Here is a 23,265-nt window from a genome sequence, read left to right on the forward strand (position 1 = left end):
ATCGAGATGTGGATACATATCATGTTACCCGTACATATTTAGTTTTAAAAACTTCTTTTGAATCTGTTCGATAGAGAAATTGAAATCATCCCATTTCTAATAAAGTTGATCTTATAACTCCTATAAGAAGTACAAAATTAAGAGTTGGATATATCAGAGTTGGGGACAAATGCTTAGGAGGAATAAGCATCTTCCAGTGGACCGGTCACAGCGAAGTAAAACGTATTATATCACACATAGAATACATTTAGTGAATTATAGATCTTCATATTTAAAAAAAATCCTCATTCCCCTTATTGTTCTTCATTTTTGTACCCCTGATTACGGAATTCTGTGTAATGTGTAGGCATAACCAATTGTCTACAAAAGAACTATTCGATGTTCATAGTTGAGGTTACACATTGAGGTACATTTTCAGGCAGTTTACACACATGTGGAAAACAAGTGGAATCGGAGGTAGTTTTATTGGCGGGTAAAACAACCTCAGAAAAATCCATCCTTGTGTTTTCTAATGAAATCGTTTTCTATTTTTACATCGCCCTTTGAATATTAGAGAATATGTATCATATTGCAATACAATAGTGAATTACTCTTTGTTATTCATCCCATGAATCTTTATAGTGTAGGTATTGTCATATGTTACAACCCAATTCGTCGCCCGGCATCCCAAATCGCCACACCGCCGACAATTTGGGAAAATATTGCTTTAAGGAAATATTGTATTAAAGGACGCATCGCATTTTTCTAAAAAAAAATTTTATTTTTTCAGCAAAATTAATTCTTTTTATGCTTAAAGCTACTTTAAATGTGTTTTAAATGAAATATTTTACGTAGTTTTCGAGTTTGAAAAAATGAAATTCAAATCTTGCGATATGCATATTTTCTTTCGCTTGTTTACGCGCCTTTATGTGTGACGTCATATGCGCCCTAGGGCTTGAAAACATATATTAGCCATTTCATATACAGATTAGATTTAATCGATAAAAAAACAATTATCATGTTAACGGCTTCTAAATATCAATGCATTAAGATGTTTTGCGCCGTGCTCGGGTGTACTAGTTGTCGGTAGAAAGAAGTATTTTTCGAATTTTCGAAGGATGATACGAGAAAAAAGACTTGGATATTTTTTTGTTGGAGCAAGAACTTTACCTTAAAAAAATACACACAGTCACCTTTTCACCTCTCTGTCTCTCTCTCTTTCTCTCTCTCTCTCTCTCTCTCTCTCTCTCTCTCTCTCTCTCTCTCTCTCTCTCTCTCTCTCTCTCTCTCTCTCTCTCTGTACGCTACTGATATTTTGAAAACATTACGTTTATAAGCATGGCACATTGTTTTGCTTAAAGGTGGGTGGAGGGGGTACGCGCGCGCATTGTTTCAATATTTGTGCTGAATTGATTGAAAGTACGTGTATGTTTGATATCCGCTCGATACTCAAATAAATCGAGGTTTGACAGCAAAGACACAGAGAGGCTAGGTGTGTCAAGGAAGCTAATTACATCGGAGAAATGTAGTCCGTGTCCACTGGTGCGTATGGGAGTACACCGTTGCTTTAGCAACTGGTAGTTTCTCAATTCACACCCACATATCAAGACAACAGCAGTTGATATCATAACAATCCAGCGATTCTTTTCATTTTTTACACAATTTCATCAAAAGAAATTTTTTTTCAAATCAATATCACACTGAGCATGTAATTTGAAATTGAGCTAGTCTCGAAACCTACTTGCTATCAAAACTAGAAAAAAAAACTTTACTACACAATATTTTTTGTTCTTTTCATTAAAAAATTCATTTTGTCTTCCTGATTTCTGACTGAACCCCATGTCGAACTATAATGACTAATGGTAGATGAGGTCCGGATTTCAATGCAGAAATGAACGCTTTGAGGAAGCAAACACATCGCGAACGAAGAGTTTTACATTCCCTGAAGCTTTCAACATTATTTCTGTCCGTGCACTCACAGTGCGTTCACCGTGTGCTCGCCATTCACAGCTGTGTGGTCACCGTTCATTAACCGCTCGCGTGCAACGTTTACAAAACATATACCATGCTCTCATCATACATTAACCGTTTGTTCGCCGTTCAGCAATGTCATTCGGAACATCAAAGTGAGAGAATTTGATAGAGAAGTAAACATGAAAATAGAACTCTTGTGTAAGAGTGGAACGAAACATTTCTTGTCTTATCAGAAATTGGATAGTGAAGTACACAATATCCGGATTATCAAATGTGAAAATTCAAAGACAACTCGAGGAATGACATTTCTGCAACAAAATCGGCGCGTATCTTTTTTTCAAGGGGGAGATGAATTTGGCTTCCCAAAATTTTTGACAAGCATTTCATTAAAAAGAAATACTAATGCATTTTATGTGATCATAAGAAGTTTAATTTTAGGGGATGGGGTAGATTAGAGGTGTGGTACAGCTATTGCAGTTCTGAATGAGAGAGGATAATACACGAGCATATCGGTATCAATTGTTGCGAATGACGAGCGCCCATGTATGTACAAAAACGAGGCAGTTTCAGTGAATGAACATGTCCTCACACATACATGCAATTTGGCATCATCAAATTCGAGCATAAACGGATCCCCCAATTTGTAATTGAAAGAAAACTATGCCACACTTCAATGTACATTTGTGTCTAAATGTCATTTGAAACTTATTTGACAAGTATTTCACGCTTATATCTATGGTTGTCTCTCAATGCAAAGACGTAATTGTTTTTCTCGTATATTCTTGTATTTGCCTCACAAATAATTCATTCTGTGAACAGTTGATGTGCAGTTCAATATAGTACTTGGTTTTGTCTGCTTCAACGATATACCAATATTAAAAGATCTAACTGTAATCCTTGGTTTCATTAATAATAATCGTAATACATAAAACAAGCAGCCCCCCTCTTTTGTCATGTACACATGTCAACGTATCTGTACATATAATACTGTACACAATGTATACAGGGAAATTGCTTTTTCGTTGTGTATCATTTTGTTCTGTGAACTGATGCTGAATCTGTGACCATTTCATATGAAATATACATCCAGTTCTTTTACAAAAAAGTACTATTCCTTTTTTAGACTAAACATATTCGAAAACTGTAGAATATTCAGTTTCTCGATTCTGGAATATTTTATTATCTTTCCATTGATTAAACGACTCATTATCACACCTGTATCTTACACACATTTGGTATTAATTTCACATTTGGTAATCAAAAGATGAAAATCTTCAAAATCATCATTTTCAGTTTTAGACACATTTAACATTCCATTCAATGGGATAGAAGAATATGAGTTACCGTACCTATACTGGATTCCTAACCTTCACAAAAAACCTGTACAAACGAAGATACATTACTGGATCGGGTAATATTTGTACAAACCCCTATCTTTGCTTCTTATAAAACTATCAACAACTGTAAAATAAAAAAAAATCCAAGCATGCTGTGCCATAACATATGTTACAAATAGTGTATATCAAAAATGTATTTAAAAAGATTTTAAGATTTCTTTTAGATTTGAAATCGCAGAAGATTTTCTGAAACCCACAACATCAAACTGTATGACTTTTCAACACGTTACACAACCATTCATCACGATAAATCAAAGACTAGACTTTAAGAAATTATGGATAGTTACTTCTTCAATAAAAAATGAAAAACGAAATAATCGTATCTAGTTATCAGTAATCCAAAATAATATTTTGTTAGCCATCACTCTTATACCACGCACGAATACCCTAAAGTTTAAATTTTAAAAAAAAAATGATAGAGTTCCTTGTCGCTCCTAGCCTCTGATGATCTGGTTTTCCAACAGTCTGCTGAAATTTCCATGGACACGGATTGTGTTCCGTTTTCTTAAGAAGCATAGTTCAATCAAATGTTTCTGTATGCAAAGAAGAAATGTCTTCCTGTTGATTTCAACTCGACATCTAGACATATCAATGACGTTTTATTGATTGAAAATACTTATTTTCATTCATATTTCAATTCGATATATCCCTGTGAATTTGAAAAAAAAAAGATATCACAGATTCCACATCAGTTTTGCATTTAGATACCTTATTGAAAAAAGTTATTAACAGCAAACTAACAATTCAAGTTATGACAAATGGGATTAGTTTAGCTTTCTCAGCGTTAGTTTCCAATATTTATGTAGCTTTTATGTGCATGGTGCCTTTATCGTCTAATGTTGAGTAAATAATCCTTTTATAGTTAAGATAAGATCGCTAATTATAAGTCAGTCGTTCATCTTTCTGTATTGGGTCATGCTTTCCAGCAAATTTGCCTAAAAAGTGTTGCAATTCGTACAATTGTTTGATTTAGAATCATAGTTTGAAAACCTAATTTGAGTCAATAATAAATGCCAAACGAAATTGTAAATCAGCAGAACAAATTCTGATACATTCAATTATTTGGGATACAAAGAGAACATAATTATATGATAATAAGATGTGCAGGAAAGTGATGATGGAAAACCTTGGAATGTCCCATTTACCATTACGTTCATGTATTTGTTTACCATGAACACCTGTGTTCGGGGAAAATCCAACTATACAACTAATTTGAAAAAAATATATCTCGAGTTGACTGGGTTATCTCTATTTAAGATATGAATAAAAACTATTATCGTTAGAAAATAAATAAACCATCGTTGATGTATCTACTTCTTGTGTTTAACCATAGTTACTGCAAATATTATTCTCTAGAATATTGAATTAGTTTACATAAAAATGTATTTCATGGTTGTAGTGTTGATCAATTAAGGCTAATCGGGATTTTTTTTATGATTCGGATACGTGAGTAACAATCAAAGAACAGCGTTACCGAATTAATATTTGATACATTAGGAACTTAGAAGCACCATAAATATATCTATGTGGATAGAAATTATTTCTATAACAAATTATGTTAATGAGAGTAAGTGTAGGAAATAGTTTTTTGTTTTGTAAACATTTTTGATATTTTTAGTCATCATGACAATGACATTAAAATCGATTTCAGATTAACATACACCTGTAGATGACTAATTTGATTTACTACCATTAATTACCTCATGAATCATAATAGTACAGGTGATATTGTAAAAGTAATTGATCGTATATTTGACATCACAATAAGTCATGTTTGGGATTTCTGAGATACAAGAAAGATGAAAATGCGAATATTCCAAACTGTGATCAATGAACAATTGATAATAATGAACAATGGTAAATCTTAAGAAAGGTGAATGTAACGAATAGTGATTAATCTTATAACTCCTATAATCACAACACAATAGATAGTTAAGTAAACGTCTGACCCTAGATATACAAGCGGGGGATAAGGTGTCTAGGAGGAATTAACATTCCCTGTCGACCGATCACTCCCACCGTGAGCCTTATACCTTGATCAGGTAAACCAATGTATCCGTAGTCAAACTCATTGTGCCAGGAACGCTCTAACGATCGGTATGAAGCAGGTTAGAGAGATCTTAACCCAATGACATGTTGCGTTAGCAAACCAGATCGCTACAATGACCATATAATTTGCGAAATGTTGAATTTAAATGAGACTGTTGGAACTCCTGTTCCATCACCTTGTTTGTCAGTAGCCTGCTTCGATTTAAAAATGACCATAAGTCTGGACAAGCTCTTTTATATCGAATCACTAGAGAGATATAAACCATATGCAAACGACAATGGAACAATGTTACATAAATCTAGGAGGTTGACAATGAAGAACCTGAAACAATCCCGTGTGTCATAACATTGAGTTGTTAGTTTGCCGTTTATATATATTTTCAATGGATATAGATACATATAAAGCAGAAGTGGACGACTGTGTTGTCTTTTAATTTGAGTTCATTGGGGTATATCCAGTCGGCATATGAATGAAAACTATTAGTGTTGATAAATAATAGGTCGTCGATACATCTAAATGTTGAATTGAAGGTCACAACAAGAGTTTCTTTACGTAGAATATTTTGAATAAATCCTGCTTTAAACATCCCATGCAAACATAAAATTAAGAGAAGGGTAAAGACGGACCTCTGGAAATACCAGAGATGGGATTCAAAGTTTTGAATATTAACATTGGAAATTAAAAAAAAAGCATTTAAGATAAAAAAGGAGACTCATTTATATATAGCAACACATATATAACATCCACTTCTTGGTGAGTTTAAGTAAAACTGAAAAAGGAATAAAGAACCAGTCTTACGTATATTGATATCTGTTTGAAATATTTATCTACATAATGCGGTAAATTATGTTAGGAAGAAAAAGGTGAGAATAACAAACAGTGGTTAATCTTATGACTCCTATATTTCTTCCGCTATCTTAGACTTTATCAGTGCCAGACTAGTGTGATACCCCTTCGGTGAATAACATGTGTAGAGAGAAATAATGCGCTTACTGGCTTGAATTTGATACATAGTCAGTTTATGGCGTTCTTTTTTGTTATTACGGTGTACGGACAGTTTGAATTGCTTTATATACTGCAAAAAGCAATTTTAAAATCAGACCTCGTGCTGATCACGTAAAACCTGGAGACATATCTGTTGTTAAAATTACTACATATTCTGAGAACAGTGGATAGACCGTGTCTTAAGGCAGCGCATGATTTGTTGAAAATGCTATCAAAATAGTATAATGTTTGTAGAACAAACATTTCAGTTTGAAATAGAAAAAGTAATTATTAACCTTTTCAACATGGGGACCCATTTTTAGCGTATTTTCTAACAAATCACTGTAAATTTTACTTTTCATCTAAATGTTTAGTTTGAAAACTTGTTTTCAATCAGTGCAAATTTAGAAAACATATTCATAATGCGCAGAAAATGCAGAAATTGAATCAATTGATATGATAACCAGTCGACAATGGATATCTCAACATAGATATAGGAAGTTGATGATGGAGAACACGAAATGATCACATTTGTTATCCATTTTGATATGTTCATATACTATCGGCAGTTTCGTTCTGTAAAGAAAAAGATATAAATATCAAACAAATGTTGAAAATTATGTGGTGTTCTTATTTGAATTGACTGGGTAATTTCTAATCAAAGTAAGTATCATTGAAAAATGTTGGTAGAGAATAGGTAAACTATTGTTGATGGATTTAATTCTCGTGTTTAAAGCCATTATTATTGTGAATACCATTTTCTTGCATTTTGAGTTTACAGCATGATATATTCCAGCATTGTAGCGTTCATGAACTAAGCTTAAATGAGAAATATTCATGATTCAGAGGCCCGAGTTATAATAAAATAACAACGTTATCGGATGGAATATTTGATGCACTGACGAGTCTACATCAATTTTAAACATGTATATAAAAATAGAGATTATTTGTATAAGTGAATAATGTCCACAAGAGGAATTGTACGAAAAGTGTATGAATATCAAAATGTCACCTTGTCAATGATAAAAAATGTCTTTCAGATCCTTATCCAATACTATATCACTCGCTGTTAAAACAATTATTAATAAAGTCATGGATAATCATAGTGCATGTACTGTCGTATGCGTCATTGCCAATATATCTGACATCTTGATAGGTTATACTGTGTGATAGCGTAGCTTAGATGAGGAGATCAAGATATTGCACTGTGAATAACAAACAAGTGAAGATAATAAACAGTGATATATTTGATAAGTTCCATATCAAATACAAAATCAAAAGAAGGGTAAACATGGAACTCTGGTAATATCACAGGTTGGTTTTGAGCATCATGACTGGAACAAGAAGTCATGTAAAATATAACCATTCATTACTAGTATCGTAAATAATCATCTTCTTAGTGAAATTGACTAACATATTAATACCGATTTGAAATACACATTTCCCTATGCAGAATAAACATTAACAACTACAACTTTGATATGTATCTGCCGATGGAAAAAAACATTATTAACAACAATGAATCAAATATTTATCTGTCAATGCAAAACAGTTATACACAACTGCAAATCAAATAATTGTCTGCCAATGCAAAGTAATTATAAACAGCTACAATTTAAATATTTATCTGTCAATGCAAACGAATTATAAACAACTACAAATTAAATGTTATCTGTCTATGTAAAACAGTTATAAACAACTACAAATGAAATGTATACCTGCTAAGTAAAAAGTATTAAAACAACTACAAAGTAAATTGTTAATCTGCCTATGCAAAAGAATTAAAAACAAATACACATAAAATGTTTAGCAAGTAGAGTCTGGATACAGTTCTGTCAACATTAATACTTATTTTGGGAAATGTAATAGGCCTCTTTCATAGAAACACAAGATACATTGGTGGAAACACTATCAACATAGTTTGAAGTTAAGTACGTTATTTCATTATTTGAGATGAAGTCGGTAAATTAAACCTTTCTAACATGCAGACACATTTTGAAGCACATTTGAATAGAAAATTATGTGAAGATAACATCCTCTTCACCTAAATGTTCAGTTTTGAAACTTATTTTGAATCAGTGTGAAATTAGAAACCAAATTGGCCATAGGCAGAAAATGCTGTTTTGAATTGAATCAATTGGGAGACATTGACATTGACATGATAACCAGGTGATAATGGAATATCGCTACATTGATGTAAGAAACTGGCGATAGAGAACTTCTAACTATTCCAGTTGTCATGAACTTGATGTGTTCGTACACCCATGTTAACATCTCCGTTCACTAAAGACAAACATCCAAATATAAAACAAGTGTGGGGAATTATGTGGTGTTCTTATTTTGAGTTCACTGGATAATTTGTAATCAATATGATTTTGATTGGACATTTTTATTAGAAAATAAATTAACTGTTGTTAATGGGTCTCATCCTCAATCTTAAAGCCATATTTATTGTAAATGCCATTCTCTTGAATTTGAATTTACAAAATGATATATTCCAGCATTATAGCGTTGATGAACTAAGCTTAATCTGGAAATGTTTATGATTCAGATATCTGAGTTCTAATAAGTTAACAACGTTCCCGAATGGAATATTTGATGCACTGACACATCTACAGACATATCTATAAATGTACCGATTATTTGTACAAGTTAATAATGTCAATGAGAGGAATTGTACGAGAAGTGTATGGAATTAAAAATATCGCACAAACTTTCAGATTCTCTTAAAACACTGCATCAGTCGCTTGTAATACGATAATTAATTATCATCTCATGAATAATTAAAGTGCAGGTAATGTCGTATGTGTCATTGATAACCTGTAACTGGCATCTAGATAAGGCATGTTGTGTGATAATTTAGCTTAGATGAATACGTCAAGATACCGAATTGTGATCAATGAACAAGTGAAATTAATAAACAGTGATGAATTTTATCAATTCCACATCTAATACAAAATCAAGAAAAGAGTTGACACGGACCTCTGGTAAAATCACAGGTTGGTTTTGATGCAAGGTGAAGATAACGAACAGTGTTCAATCTCATAACTCCTACAAACAATACAAAATAGATAGTTGGGCAAACACGAACCCCTGGACATACCAGAGGTGGGATCAGGTGCCTAGGAGGAGTAAGCACTCCCTGTTGACCGGTCACACAGGCTGTGAGCCCCATATCCTGATCAGGTAAACGGAGGTATCCGCAGTCATATCAGTGTGCCAAGAACGGCTTAACAATCGGTATGAAATACGTCAGAAAGCATTTGACCCAAGGTTGTATTGACGAACTAAATCGTTATAACGACAATGGAATTTGCAAAATGCTGACTTCAATCGAGACTGTTGAAATCCCTGTACCATCAACTTGTTTGTCAGTAGCTTACCTCGATTTAAAAACTGACTATACCCAGAACAATCTCTTGCATATCGAAGCAGTTGAGATATATAAATACTATATGCAGGTGATAATGGAATATTGCTACATAAATGCCATCATGGAACACGAAACCGCGTAAGATAAAACCTAATTAGCATCGTAAATAACCATCTTCTTTGTGAAATTAAGTAGCATTTAAAAATTTACATCAATATGTATCTACCTATCAAAATAATTATAAACAACTAGAAATGAAATATCTATCTACCTATGCAAAGAAATTATAAACATCTACAACTCAAATGTTCATTTGTCTATGTAAAATAAGTATAAACAACGACAAATTAAATAAATATATATCTGCCAATGCAAAAGTTGTCATTAAGTTGATGTGTTCGTATACAATTACCATCCCCGCTCTGTAAATAAAACATATTGAAATATAAATCAAATGTGAGAACTACTAGTATATTCTTATTTCCAGTTGACTGAATAAAGTCCAATCAATATATCTGAATAATATGATCATCTCATTTGCAATAATGTTGATCTCATGACTCCTATAAGGAATACAAAATTAAGAGTTTAGCAAAGATTGATCCCTGGATATACCAGATTTGTGAACAAATGCTTAGGAGGAATAAGCATCCTCCAGTGGACCGGTCACACCGAAGTGAACCGTGTGGCATCACACCGGTAGTTCTCCAATTATAATGAATTCTGTCAATGGTAGTTCCTCATATTTGAAAAAATCCCCATTCCCCTTATTTTTCTCTCTTCATTCTTGTACCCCTGATTCTGTGTATTTTGTACAAATAACGAATTGTCTACAAAGGAACTATTTGATGTTAATAGCTGAGATTACATCCTGAAGTGCACTTTCAGGCAATTTGCACACATGTGAAAAACACGTGGGTTTGAGGGTAGTCTTAGTGACGGGAAAAACAACCGCAGAAAATTCCACGTAGGTTGTTGCTTTTCCGGTGTCAGCAGACGAGACTGATAACATATGACATTTCCGACTGTGTTATTTTGAATTAACTTAGCAGAATGATTGTACTTTTTTGTCTTTTATAGTATTATATAGTACAACTAATTGCCGGTGTGATACTTTGAAATAAGTTGTAAAATTCACAATTTCCGTTTTCTCTATCCTTTTCCTTTTCCTCGTCTCATTATCGTTAGTGGATATCAACACACGAGGTTTGGGAAATGAAACTTTTTTTTCCTTCTATACAGAAACATTACGCAATGCAGGATACGTAATTTCAATTCCGTGTAAAGATATACGAAGAACGTATGCTTGCCGTATAGAAAATCGTAAAATAAATGTATGTACACCTATCCGTATAACACACACCGGCGATTTCAACACTTAACGCATTCCAAAAGACATATGAACATTTCAAGCAACTTTTACAATACCCACATTGCACTATAACACTTCGTCTATTGCCTTGAGCGTATACTGTATGAATTCTTAATTTAAAATTCCTAGCGTAAATTAACACAATTTGGGAAATTCTAATTTATGTGTTCAGTTTAGAAATTTTATTCTGCATGGAATTTCAGGTTCTAGAGTTGTATTTAGACAATCTCATGGTAAATGCTTGTCTAGGTCATTAATGAACTTTAAAGTCCCCCCCCCCCTCCCGATAAACACTGAAGATTTCAAACAATTCGTTTCACGTTCCGTAATATCTCTGGTATGATGTACGAAAATCCCTTCGGTAGCAGGATATTACTACTCTGACGTTGTAGGACATGATACTCATTATGTTATGTCACCTTGGAAACATTTTGTGTTCTCTCACATATCAATTTCATCACTAAAATCCTCATCGTATTGACCATGTTAAGCGCATGTAATTCAACGTCACTATCATTCCCATTACTCTTCGGCTACATCTTCTTTAGAACCAATATTTAGATAATATTTTACCTTAAACGCCCTCTAATGAACAGTTGGGTTGATGATTCCTGTATAATTTGTGTACACATCTTTAAACATATTATTGTCCATCCATACTTTAGTTATTCCTTTGCTTTAACCAATAGTTGGTCTTCTAAAAGTTGTTACCCCTGCTTCGAATAACGAAAAAATAAGTGACATCCTGACCAATTAGGTGGTTATCATCTTAACCATTAATTACCAACGAATATCAACTCGGTTCGATATGTCAAATGTGATAATCGACCATTCAGCAAATAATATTAGGATGTATTCAATCAGGTGGGACTCATAGATAACATAAACCTGTAATAATAGAGTATTGTTACTTAGATACAGGAAGGTGATGATGGAGAACCTGAAACTATCCCATTCGCAGCTATGTTAAGGCTTCCCGGAGTTTGAAATACGTTCAAAACATACATTGGATTGCGATGTCTGTTTTTTGGTTTTCACTTGTAATTTATACACTTAGGTACAGACAATTTATATAGAAAGTTCTCTCTCAGCTATATATTATCATATCTGCTATGATATCAGATGACTTCGTTGATCACGTGACGGTAATTTGTAATTGTTTGAAGTGTTTCACATAAACCGCTTCTGTGCAGCTCATTTAACAATTATTTTTAACTTTTGTTTGATAAATGAACTCACCGTATCCTTGTGTACCCGAAATTTGCTTGGGAAAATGGTAGTATTACTTGCGTACAAAATACACGTATTTCATGAAGGGTTCAACCTACCGACATACTTACCTACACATTTGAGGGTAATCTATATTCAAACAAAGCCATCACACATTTAACCAAGCAAGATTCGTTTAGAGAACAAACTCCTCTTTCGATTTCCGTAATATATCTCAATTGAATCCTCATAAATTACCTGCGCTAGACTCTTTTATAAACACATCATAAATTCTACCTCTTATCACTGGTATAAAACAAAACACATTTCAAAAGTATATTTTTCGAAAGCAGTGTAAACACGCTGAATTTCAATCGAGGGTAATTAAACCAACTATTTTGAAATATTCGGACATACAAGATATTAAAATACAATTCAGACTCGTGAAGTTTGCAATAGCGTTCTGACATCTTATAGGCAGTTTGAAATAAGGCCTAAAGATTTTGACACTCTCCCCGTCATAACAGCTCAAGTTTGCAGTGACGTGACGTCATTTTCCATTATGACGTCATATATTGGTAGTTCAGAGAAGTAAAGACATAAAGTGCATTGTGATATTCTATAAGGGAATCCTTAACCTTCCCGCGTAGTATTATCATTATTACCACAATTAACCGTAATACTTTGTAAAATCTTGAAAGTTTATTTGATGCATTCACAAAACTAGAGGCAATGTATATTTATATATATACCTATATCTATATATAAATTATCTCTATAAGAATTGGACCATGCTGATGAGAGCAAGTGCAGGAAAGTTGTATTAATTTGAAAACGGTATTGATATATGTACCTCATCCTGACATTGAAACATTCAGATGATCACAAACCTGTAGATGACTAATTTGATAATAATTAATTATCTCATGAATCAGAGTGGTGTAGGTGTTATTGTAAAAGTAATTGATAACATATATGACATCATAGTAAGTCGTGTTGTGTGATATAGTTACATGTAAGATGAAAATGCGAAGATTCTGAACAGTGATCAATGAACAAATGAAGGCGATGAACACTGATGAATTTTACTCTCTCATTGTAAATATAAACTTAAATTAAGGGTAAAGACGAAGCGCTGGAAACACCAGAGATGTGATTCAACGTTTAGAATATTAACACTGAAAATGAAAGAGGATTTAAGATGAATTAGATACTCGATTATATAATTATAGCAATATAGATACTATCTACTTCTTGGTGAGGTTGAGTAAAGCTGAAAAATGAATAGAGAAACAATATTAATGGATGTTTTAAATATTTAACTACGCATTGTTTGTAAAAGAATAATTTTAAGAATGAAAAAGCGAAAATAATAAACACATGAATTTTATGCCTCCAAAAATTCCGTCTGTCATCTTTGGCTTTATCAATGCATACTAGTATATAACGCCTTCAATGAATTAGATGTTTAGACAAAATTAATACACTTCCTGATTTGTATTTGATACATTGTGAGTTTTTGACGTTCTTTTTAGGATGAAATTGTATGGACAGTTTAACTTGAATTGTAAATTGTTACAAACATCTTTGAAATCTGAAATGGTGACGAAGTAAATCTTGGAGACATGCATTCTGTCAAAATGACTACATATTCTGAGTTGATAGACAATTATTCCTCAAAGCACAACATGCATGGATGAAAATACTATCAAAATAGTATAATTATGCGTACAACAGTTCTTTAACAGTTTGAGATTAAAAGGATGAGTAAATATAAGCCTTTTCAACATGGGAACACATTTCAAGCACATTTTCATATAAGTTATTGTAAACTGTACGTCTTTATCATTTAAAAGTTTAGTTTGAAAACTTGTTTTGAATCAGTGCAAAATTAGGAACTAAAGTGACGATAAGAGAAAATGCAGCTTTGAATGGAATAAATTGGGGACATACATACATGTATGATAATAGGATATCGCTACATAGATATAGGAAGCTGACGGTGGAGAACCTGAAATTATCTCAAATGTCATAAAGTTGATGTGTTCGTATATCATTGACATTTATGTTCTGTAAAGGAAAAATATTCAAATATGAAAGGAGTGTGGGGAGTATGTGGTGTTCTTATTCTGAGTTGACATGGCATTGGAAATATTTGCTACAGAATAGATAAACTGTTGTTGATTGATCTAGTTCTCGTGTTTAAAGTTATATTTATTGTTAATACCATTCTCTTGTATTTTGAATTTACATAGTATATTCCAGCATTGTAGCTTTAATCAACTAAGCTTAATCGTTACACATTTATGATTCAGATACCTGCATGACAATACAATAACAACGTTACTGACTGGAACCTTTGATGCGTTGACGAGTCTTCAGACATTGTAAGTATATGTATAAAAATACCGATTATTTGTACCACAAGTTAATAATGTTAATCAGAGGAATTGTACGAACAGTGTACGGATTTGGAAATGTGACCCTGTCAATGATACACATTTTCTTTCAGACCGTCATACATTACTAAAACATCTATTTGTAATACTGTCATTAATCATCGGATGGATAGTTATAGTGCAGTTACTGTCATATGTGGTATTGATAATACATTTGACATCTTGGTATGCGATATTGTGTGAAAACTTAATGTACATGATGAGGTCAAGACACCAAACAGTGATCAGTAAAGAAGAGAAAAAGAGAAAGATAATGAACTGTGAGATTTTTTTCATAAATTCCATATGATACAAAATGAAGAGAAGGCTAAATATGGACCTCTGGATATTACACGGGTTCCTTTTGAATATTATAACTGGAACAAGAAATCATATAAAATAGAATCATTTATAATTAGTATCAAAAATAATCATTTATTGGTGAAAGTTCATTCATTGCCCAATTACATCATTACCGTGAGAACAAATACTATCTTATTGTGGCCTTCAATTCGACATTTAGATGTATCGTCAACGTTTTATTTATTAGCAATAATACCTTTCATGCATATGTCGATTCCATATTTCCTTGCGAGCTCGAAATAAGATACCACCGAGTCGTTCACTTGTGCTTCATACTTATATATTTTATTGAAAGTAGACATTAACGGCATTGTGTGATCAGGTCTTCCAACAGTCTGTTGCAATTACCATGGGTACGAATTATGCTCCTTTGTTAGCTGACCTGATTTTATATTCATATGAAGCATAATTTATTCAAACACTTCTACGTAAGAAGAAAAAATCTCTCACTGTGACCTTCAATTCGACTTTTAGATATATCGATGACGTTCTGTCTATTAACAATGATAGCTTTCATCCATATGTCGATTTGATATATCCCTGTGAGTTCGAAATAAAGGACACCATAGAGTCGTCCACTTCTGTTTCATACTTAGATATTTTATTGAAAGTAGACATTAACAGCAAACTGATAACTCAACTGTATGACAAACGGGATGATTTCAGCTTCTCCATCGTCAACTTCCCATATTTGTGTAGCGATATTCCATTATCACCTGCATATGATGTTTATATGTCTCAACTGATTCGATATGCAAGAGTTTGTTCTGGGTATAGTCAGTTTTTAAATCGAGGTAAGCTACCAACAAACAAGTTGAATGGTACAGGGATTTCAACAGTCTCGATTGAAGTCAGCATTTCGCAAATTGTATGGTCGTTATAACGATCTAGTTCGTCAATACAACTTCGCATTGGGTCAAATGCTGTCTGACGTGTTTCATACCGATTGTTAAGCCGTTCTTGGCACACTAATTTCGACTGCGGATAGCTCCGTTACCTTATCAGGATATAGGGCTCACGGCGGGTGTGACCGGTCAACAGGGGATGCTTTCGCCCTCTAGGCACCTGATTTGACATTTTGGTAATTTAGTTATCTACAAAATATCACATCGGTAATTGTCGAATCAAAATTGATTTAGTCAATTGCAGTTCCATATAATTAAGATATATTTTACGTGCAGACTTTGCTCATTTCCCACTTTTCTTTTCTTGATATATGTACTCCTGCTTAGTAAATTTTGTATAAGTTGTAGACTTTAGAACATTTCCGACTGCGTTATTACGGCATCAATTTATAAATTTGATTTTGTTTGTTTTTGTTTTATTTTTGGTAGTAATATATGATGGAACTCATTACTAGTAGGATGCATATATCCTGGCCAGGGAAAAGGAGCAATTCGTATTAAAGATGAGTTTTTAAAGAACGGTCTAACAATCGGTATGAAACAGGTTAGACTGTATTTGGCTTGATGATAGATTCTATTTGGCAAGTACATCGTAATACAAACCCTAGGATGTGCAAAATTCTTACTTTAAACTAGACTTCTGAAACATCTATAACGCCCACATCTGTGTCAGTGGCCTGCCTTGATTTCAAAACTCATAATACGCAGAATAAACGTTTGTATATCAAATCAGTCGAAGCCCAAAGCACCGTATACAGGTGAGAATAGGATATTGCAGCATAAATATAGGAATTTCACAATGTAGAACGATCATAAAACTGAATTGTTATTTTGCAGTTGACATCTATGTTCAATTGAAGATCTAAGTACGAAGTAAATATACAAGACGCTATTGTTTCTTTCATTTGCGAGTTCACTGGGATATATCGAATCGAAATATGTATGAACTTGATGATTGTTAACATATGAAACGTTGGAGATATATCTAATTGATGATATGAAGGCCACAGGAAGACGTTTTTTTTCTTTTTCTGATGTAAAAGGTTTTGACCAACATTCAGCACAACATGTGTATATGGGAATCACACCATATTTCTTGGAAGTCCTGATCACCAAAGATTACGAATATGTCATCAATATGAAATCACGTGATCGTTTTAACATGAACTTCGGAGTATCTGTGAACTTAGAATGATGTTAAACAAAGCATCATGTTCTCACATGAATAGATTTACAGAATATTATATTTCATCAATTAAGGCTAACATGGTAATCTTCCATTCAAATAGCTGCATACAATGTCATAGCAACGTTACCGAATGGAATCTTTGACGCATTAACAAATCTACAGAACTTGTTAAGTATATCAATATGGATACTGATTATTTGTTTTCCAGACAACAATGTTAATGAGAGTAATTGTAAGAAAACTATCTACTTGAACCCTTTTTCTATTTTAACATCGCCGTGTGAATACTACGGAATCTGTATCACATTCGAATTCACTAATAAATTACTCTTTGTTATTCTCTCTCAGGAATAATTATAGTGTATGTATCGGTCCATTGATACAAATTACAATATCTGACATATGGATAAATCATAGTGCGTGATAGCTTAGTTTAGATTTGGGAGAGGGCCGATATAGGCTTTGCCTGTTGCCCAATCATGTAGAGTTTCTCAATAAAATATGTTTAACTCAAATAGCTTAGTTTAGATGAAGAGGTCAAGATACCGAACTGTAAACAATGAACAAGAGAACATAGTAAACAATGATCAATTCTATAAACCCCATAACATACAAAACTTACAGAACGGTAATTACATACTTCTGGAAATAACAGAGATGGGATCCAAAACTATTCCTGGATTCAACAGATGCACATTTACATTTAGCATTGTAGATGTAATTATGTTCTTGATAACATTGAGTAAAGCCGACAAACGAATACAGAACCGGTCTTCCATACCTTCATACACGTTTAAAATATGGATGAAAGGTGAAGATAAAAAACAGTGATCAATCTCATCTATGTATAAGTTATAAAAGAATATTGTTATGGATGCCTCGTCTAAGTCACCATTAGTGTTACTAATACGGAAGTATAGGACATCCCTTCCGTGAATAAACATTTAGGCAAAGTTGGCTAATTTTCTGATTTTTATATTGAAAATCATCGGCTTCTAACTTTTTTTCTGATGAAAATGTATCCCTATTACAGACAACTGCGATTTTAACACTTAACACATTCCAAAAGACGTACGATGATTTCAAGTAGCTTTTGTAATACGCATTTTGCACAATAACCATCCTCATGTTGCCTTGAGCGACCTTTAGATGGACTTTCCATGACCTCTATTAGTATCGTGTATATCCTATGAGTTCTTAGTTTAATTTTTTTTAGCATAAATTAACACAATTTGGCAAATTTGAATATATGTGTTCAGTTTAGAAATTATATAATGCATGGAATTTTAATTTAGATCCTAGAGTTGGATTTCAACAATTTCATGGTAAATGCTCGCCAAGGTCACTCATGATTTCTGAATTGCTTACTTAACACTGTAAAACTATTCGTCTATACGGCCCATAACGCAAAATTATATATTTGGTACGATTTACGACTGTCTCCTCCATAGAGGGATGTCACTACTCTGACGGTTTAGGACACGATCCTTAATATGTTATATTGCCGTCTGGACAACAATTCTGTGTTCTGTCCTAACTATCAATATTATCACTAGATGTACATACCGTATTGACGATTTTGAGCACTTGTAATTCAACGTCACTATCAGTGTCATTTCTCTTTGGCCTACATCTTCTTTAGAACCAATATTTAAGAATAGTTTACCTTAAATTTCCTGTAACGGGCAGTTAGATTGCTGACTTCTGTATCATTTCTGTACACATCTATCCCCCATACTTTAGTCTTATTCATTTGCTTTAACCAACATTTGGTCTTCTAAAATGTGTTATTTCTGCCTTAAATAACGGAAAAATAAGTGCAACTCCTGAATAATTAGGTGGTTATCATCTTAACCACTAATCACCTATGAATATCAACTGGGTTCGATATGTCAAGTGTAATTAATTGGATCAGCTAGGATATCAAATTGACCAGATATAGATCCCATTATAATACCGAAGGTATGTTCATTAGGCAGGATCCAACGTTTTGAATATTAGCATTGGAGATAAGAATATTTAATACTAAAAAGACACGTTAACACATCGTGAAGTGAACTACTACACTGCTCAAACCGTGGTGTTCTCGATAAGAACTGTTCCTACATCGAACCGTTCCGTTATCACTCAGCGTTCCTCTCCAAGACCAAATTGTTACGTTCTTAGAATATTTGATGTACCAACTTTCCTAAAAGCAAAACATTTCATTGACCAAAATGCAATCAAAATAGTCTAGTGCTGAGTAAAAATTCCTGGCATATTTTGAGATTAAGGTGGGTCCTTAATACTGGATTTTGGGGGTTTAGGTAGCATTTTTTTGCTTGGAATCAATAAATTAACATTCAGAGTAATGAAAAAAAGCAAAACAGTTAAGGGTTTCCATATTAATTTTCATTACATACACCACTAAAGTCATATATCCCGATGTAGATTTTTATGAAATTCATTAGAAACAGTTATATGTTGTTATTTTAATATAAAAAACAAGAAAATATTATTTGAATTGCATTTATTTATCGGGAAACATGTTAATAACTAGAACACAATGTCATTTTCAATATGTTCATCAAGTTTTAGAATAATATTTGCAAAATTATTGAATTAGCGTTATTCCCCAGAATGTTAAAAAACAAACAAATGTGGACGCAATTTCCTTATACCATGGTTTACATATCATTTTTTATGTTTATGTTAGTAGAGTTACATCTGTTATAGTTATTCTTGGGAAATAATCCATACCTTTCCTTAATAATTTCAAATCTATAGCTTCCAGATTATGTATACCCCCCCCCCCCCATTAAAAACTGAAGTTTGGCACCATACAGCTGAGCTATTTAAAATCACTCGGGATTATAATTTTATGTAATTTCATGAAAAGACACAGATAGTGATTCCTTATCACCTTGGTAAAATGTTTGTCAAAAAGAAAGGAAATCTATCGCATTATGGACTTGATAAATAATTGAATGAAAACAGAGTTATTGTCCTTGGATTCAATATTTTGAAACATATCATTGACTATTCAAATATAACTAGAATTTTGAAATATTTATGGCTAACACGATTTTTTACAATAACTATTGAAAAAGATTCCAACAAAATGTATGTTCCTATCATTAAATCATTGACTTTGCAAAATCCTATGACGTCACAGGAATGTGGAACTACGTTATGTCGGTTAAAATAAGTTGGTAGTTCCTTTTCAATATTACATCATATTTGTACCGGGATGTGCATAAAAGGTTTGTCATCCGTACATATTTTAATTTAGTAACTTGTGTTGGGTCTGTGCAAAATTACAAATCAAATTGGTCATCAGCAAATATATGTTTGTCTATTGAATCAGTTAGAACATATTGGTACCATGACAAGGATAAGGGAGGGTTATTGCTACATAGATATAGGTAGCTGACGACGAAAAACCTGAAATTATCCTGTTTGCCATGAAATTTGTCTAATACCTCCTATAAGGAAAACAAATTAAGTGTTGGAGAAACAGGGATCCCTGGATATACTAGATTCAGGAACAAATGCCTAGGAGGAGTCAAATCGAAGGGAACCTTGTGATAACACACCGGTAATTCTCCAATTAAAACAATTGCTGTGAATTGTAGCTCCACATATTAAAAAAAAAACAGTTTCCTTTTATTCTTCCCTCTTCATTAATGTACCCGTGATTAGGAAATTTTGCGTGGTTTGTAGAATTAATCAACTGTTTACGGATAATTTGTTTGATGTTAGTATCTGGGGTTACTTCCTGGGGTGCACTCTGATGCAGTTTAAACACTCCTCTCCTTGATTTGAGCGACCCTTACATGAACTTCCCCTGACCCTTATTGTTATCATGCATAATTCTATCAAGTCTTAGTTCAAAATCCCTATTGCGAATTACATGTAACATAATTTGGCAAATTCGAATGCATGGGTGGACTGATTTATTTCGAATTTTCGTGTTTAGAAATTTTATTCTGTATGCAGTTTTAAATCCTACAGATGAATTTAGACAATTTTGATAAATGCTCTTCTAGATCACTCATTATCTTTATAGTTCCCCCAAAACAATGCAGACTTCAGACTATTCATTTATGATGCCCATAACGCGTAATATCTCTGGTACGGCTGACGACAGTCCCCTCCGTTGAAGGATTTCACTGTTATGACGATTGAGGACACGGTCCTATTTCTGTTGTTGCCGCCTGGACAAACATTCTGTATTCTGTCCTGCATATTAATTACATCACTAGTTGTTCCTACCGTATTGACTATTGTGAACACTTGTAATTCAATGTCACTATAGTAATTCCCTACTTTTAAGCATTTTCTATTTTTTCACATCACCCTGTCAATAAACATGATATATATCACATTTGCATAAACTAACGAAGTACTCGTTGCTACTTACCTCATCAATAATTAAAGTGTAAGTAGTGTCATATACGTCACTGATACAAAAATACAATATATGGCATATCGTTAAATCACAGTGTGCAATAACTTAGTTTAGATGAAGAGGTCGATATGTCAAACTGTGATCAATGAACAAGTGAACATAATCAACTGTGATCAATTTCATAAACCCCATATATTACAAACTTTAAAGAAGGGTACCCGTGTACTTCTAGATATACCACAGATCGAATCCAGCGTTTTGAATATTAGCCTTGGAGTAAAAAGATACGGATTTACATTTAGCAAAGTATATAAAACAATATTCTTAACATCATTGGGTAAACCTGAACAAAAAAAAAAAAACGAATAAAGAACTGATCTTACATATCTTGATACGCATTTATATTATCTATCTACCATATGGGTACAGGCGAATTGCATCTTGTCAACATGCATGCTAATTCTGATAATAGTTGATAGGCCACCTTTCCTATAACCACAAAATACATCGATGAAAATATCACCAAAATCGTCCAATGTTGAGTAAACACTTCTTTTATACGTTGAGATACATATAGGTTAGTAGTTCCCTTTTTGGCTTTGGGTCACGTGTTTTAGCAATTTGTATAAACAGTATCACAAATCGTACATATATTTTAATTTGGAATTATAGTCTGGAAGCTTGTTTTTGAGTCAGTGTGAAATTACTTACCAAATTGATCAAAGTAGAATATGTGTTTTTGTATTTAATTTGTTGGGAAACAAAAAGTTTATGTTTTTACACTTATCATCTCTATTCTGCAACGAAAGAAACATAAATGTAAAAAAAAAAGGGGGGGGTGATGTGGTTGTGTTATTTTAGGTTGAATGAATCATTTCGAATCGACATATGATTATATCACTATTGGAAAATAAATTAATAGTAGTTGATTGATCTAATTTTCGTGTTTAAAGCCGTATTCAGTGCATGCACCATTTTCCCACACAACGAATCGGTTTCCAGAATAATGTGTTTCAACATTTACCGTTGACCAATTCAGGCTATTCAGATTTTTTTTTACGATTCTGAGTTAAATACCAACGTTATCAAGCGGTGCCCTGTGATGCTATCTAAATATTTACAACATGCATGTATACTAAATGATTCATGTTAATGAGGGTAATTATAGGAAAATTGAACACATTTGAAACTCTTATTGATAGCTGCTCCTTACCATGGGAATAATACAACATCTATTTCTGATCATGATATTCTTATTAATGCAAGGTGAAGATAACGAACAGTGATCAATCTCATAACTCCTATAAGCAATACAAAATAGATAGTCGGGCAAACACGGACCCCTGGACACACCATGGGTGGGATCATGTGCCCAGGAGGAATAATCATTCCCTGTTCATAATTCCTTTGAATTACAACCGCCGATCCTCCTATATATCATAGTATTATGTGTGTGCTTTTGTTTGTGACAATGATAGTATATCTGGAATCACGATATATCATGATGTGTGATTCGTTATCTAAAATCAAAAAGTAAAGATTCCTAACGGTGACCAATTGACAAGTGAAGATACTGAACAAAGATCAATTTTATCATTTCCATAAAACATAACGTGTATAGAGGGTAAACACGGACCTCTGT

At 33.1% G+C, this 23,265-nt stretch overlaps 1 protein-coding gene across 1 annotated transcript in view; it reads left to right on the forward strand.

The window, feature by feature from the left end:
* Nucleotides 1–23,265, forward strand: part of LOC125666178 (slit homolog 2 protein-like) — a 90,868-nt gene that overhangs the window by 20,768 nt on the left and 46,835 nt on the right. Inside the window, exon 2 of the mRNA XM_056151370.1 lies at nucleotides 14,654–14,725. The gene's annotated coding sequence lies outside the window, so the exon portion shown is untranslated. The remainder of the gene's footprint in view (nucleotides 1–14,653; nucleotides 14,726–23,265) is intronic.

The sequence above is a fragment of the Ostrea edulis genome, chromosome 10, assembly GCF_947568905.1.
Source record: "Ostrea edulis chromosome 10, xbOstEdul1.1, whole genome shotgun sequence".
Taxonomy (NCBI): Eukaryota; Metazoa; Mollusca; class Bivalvia; order Ostreida; family Ostreidae; genus Ostrea; species Ostrea edulis.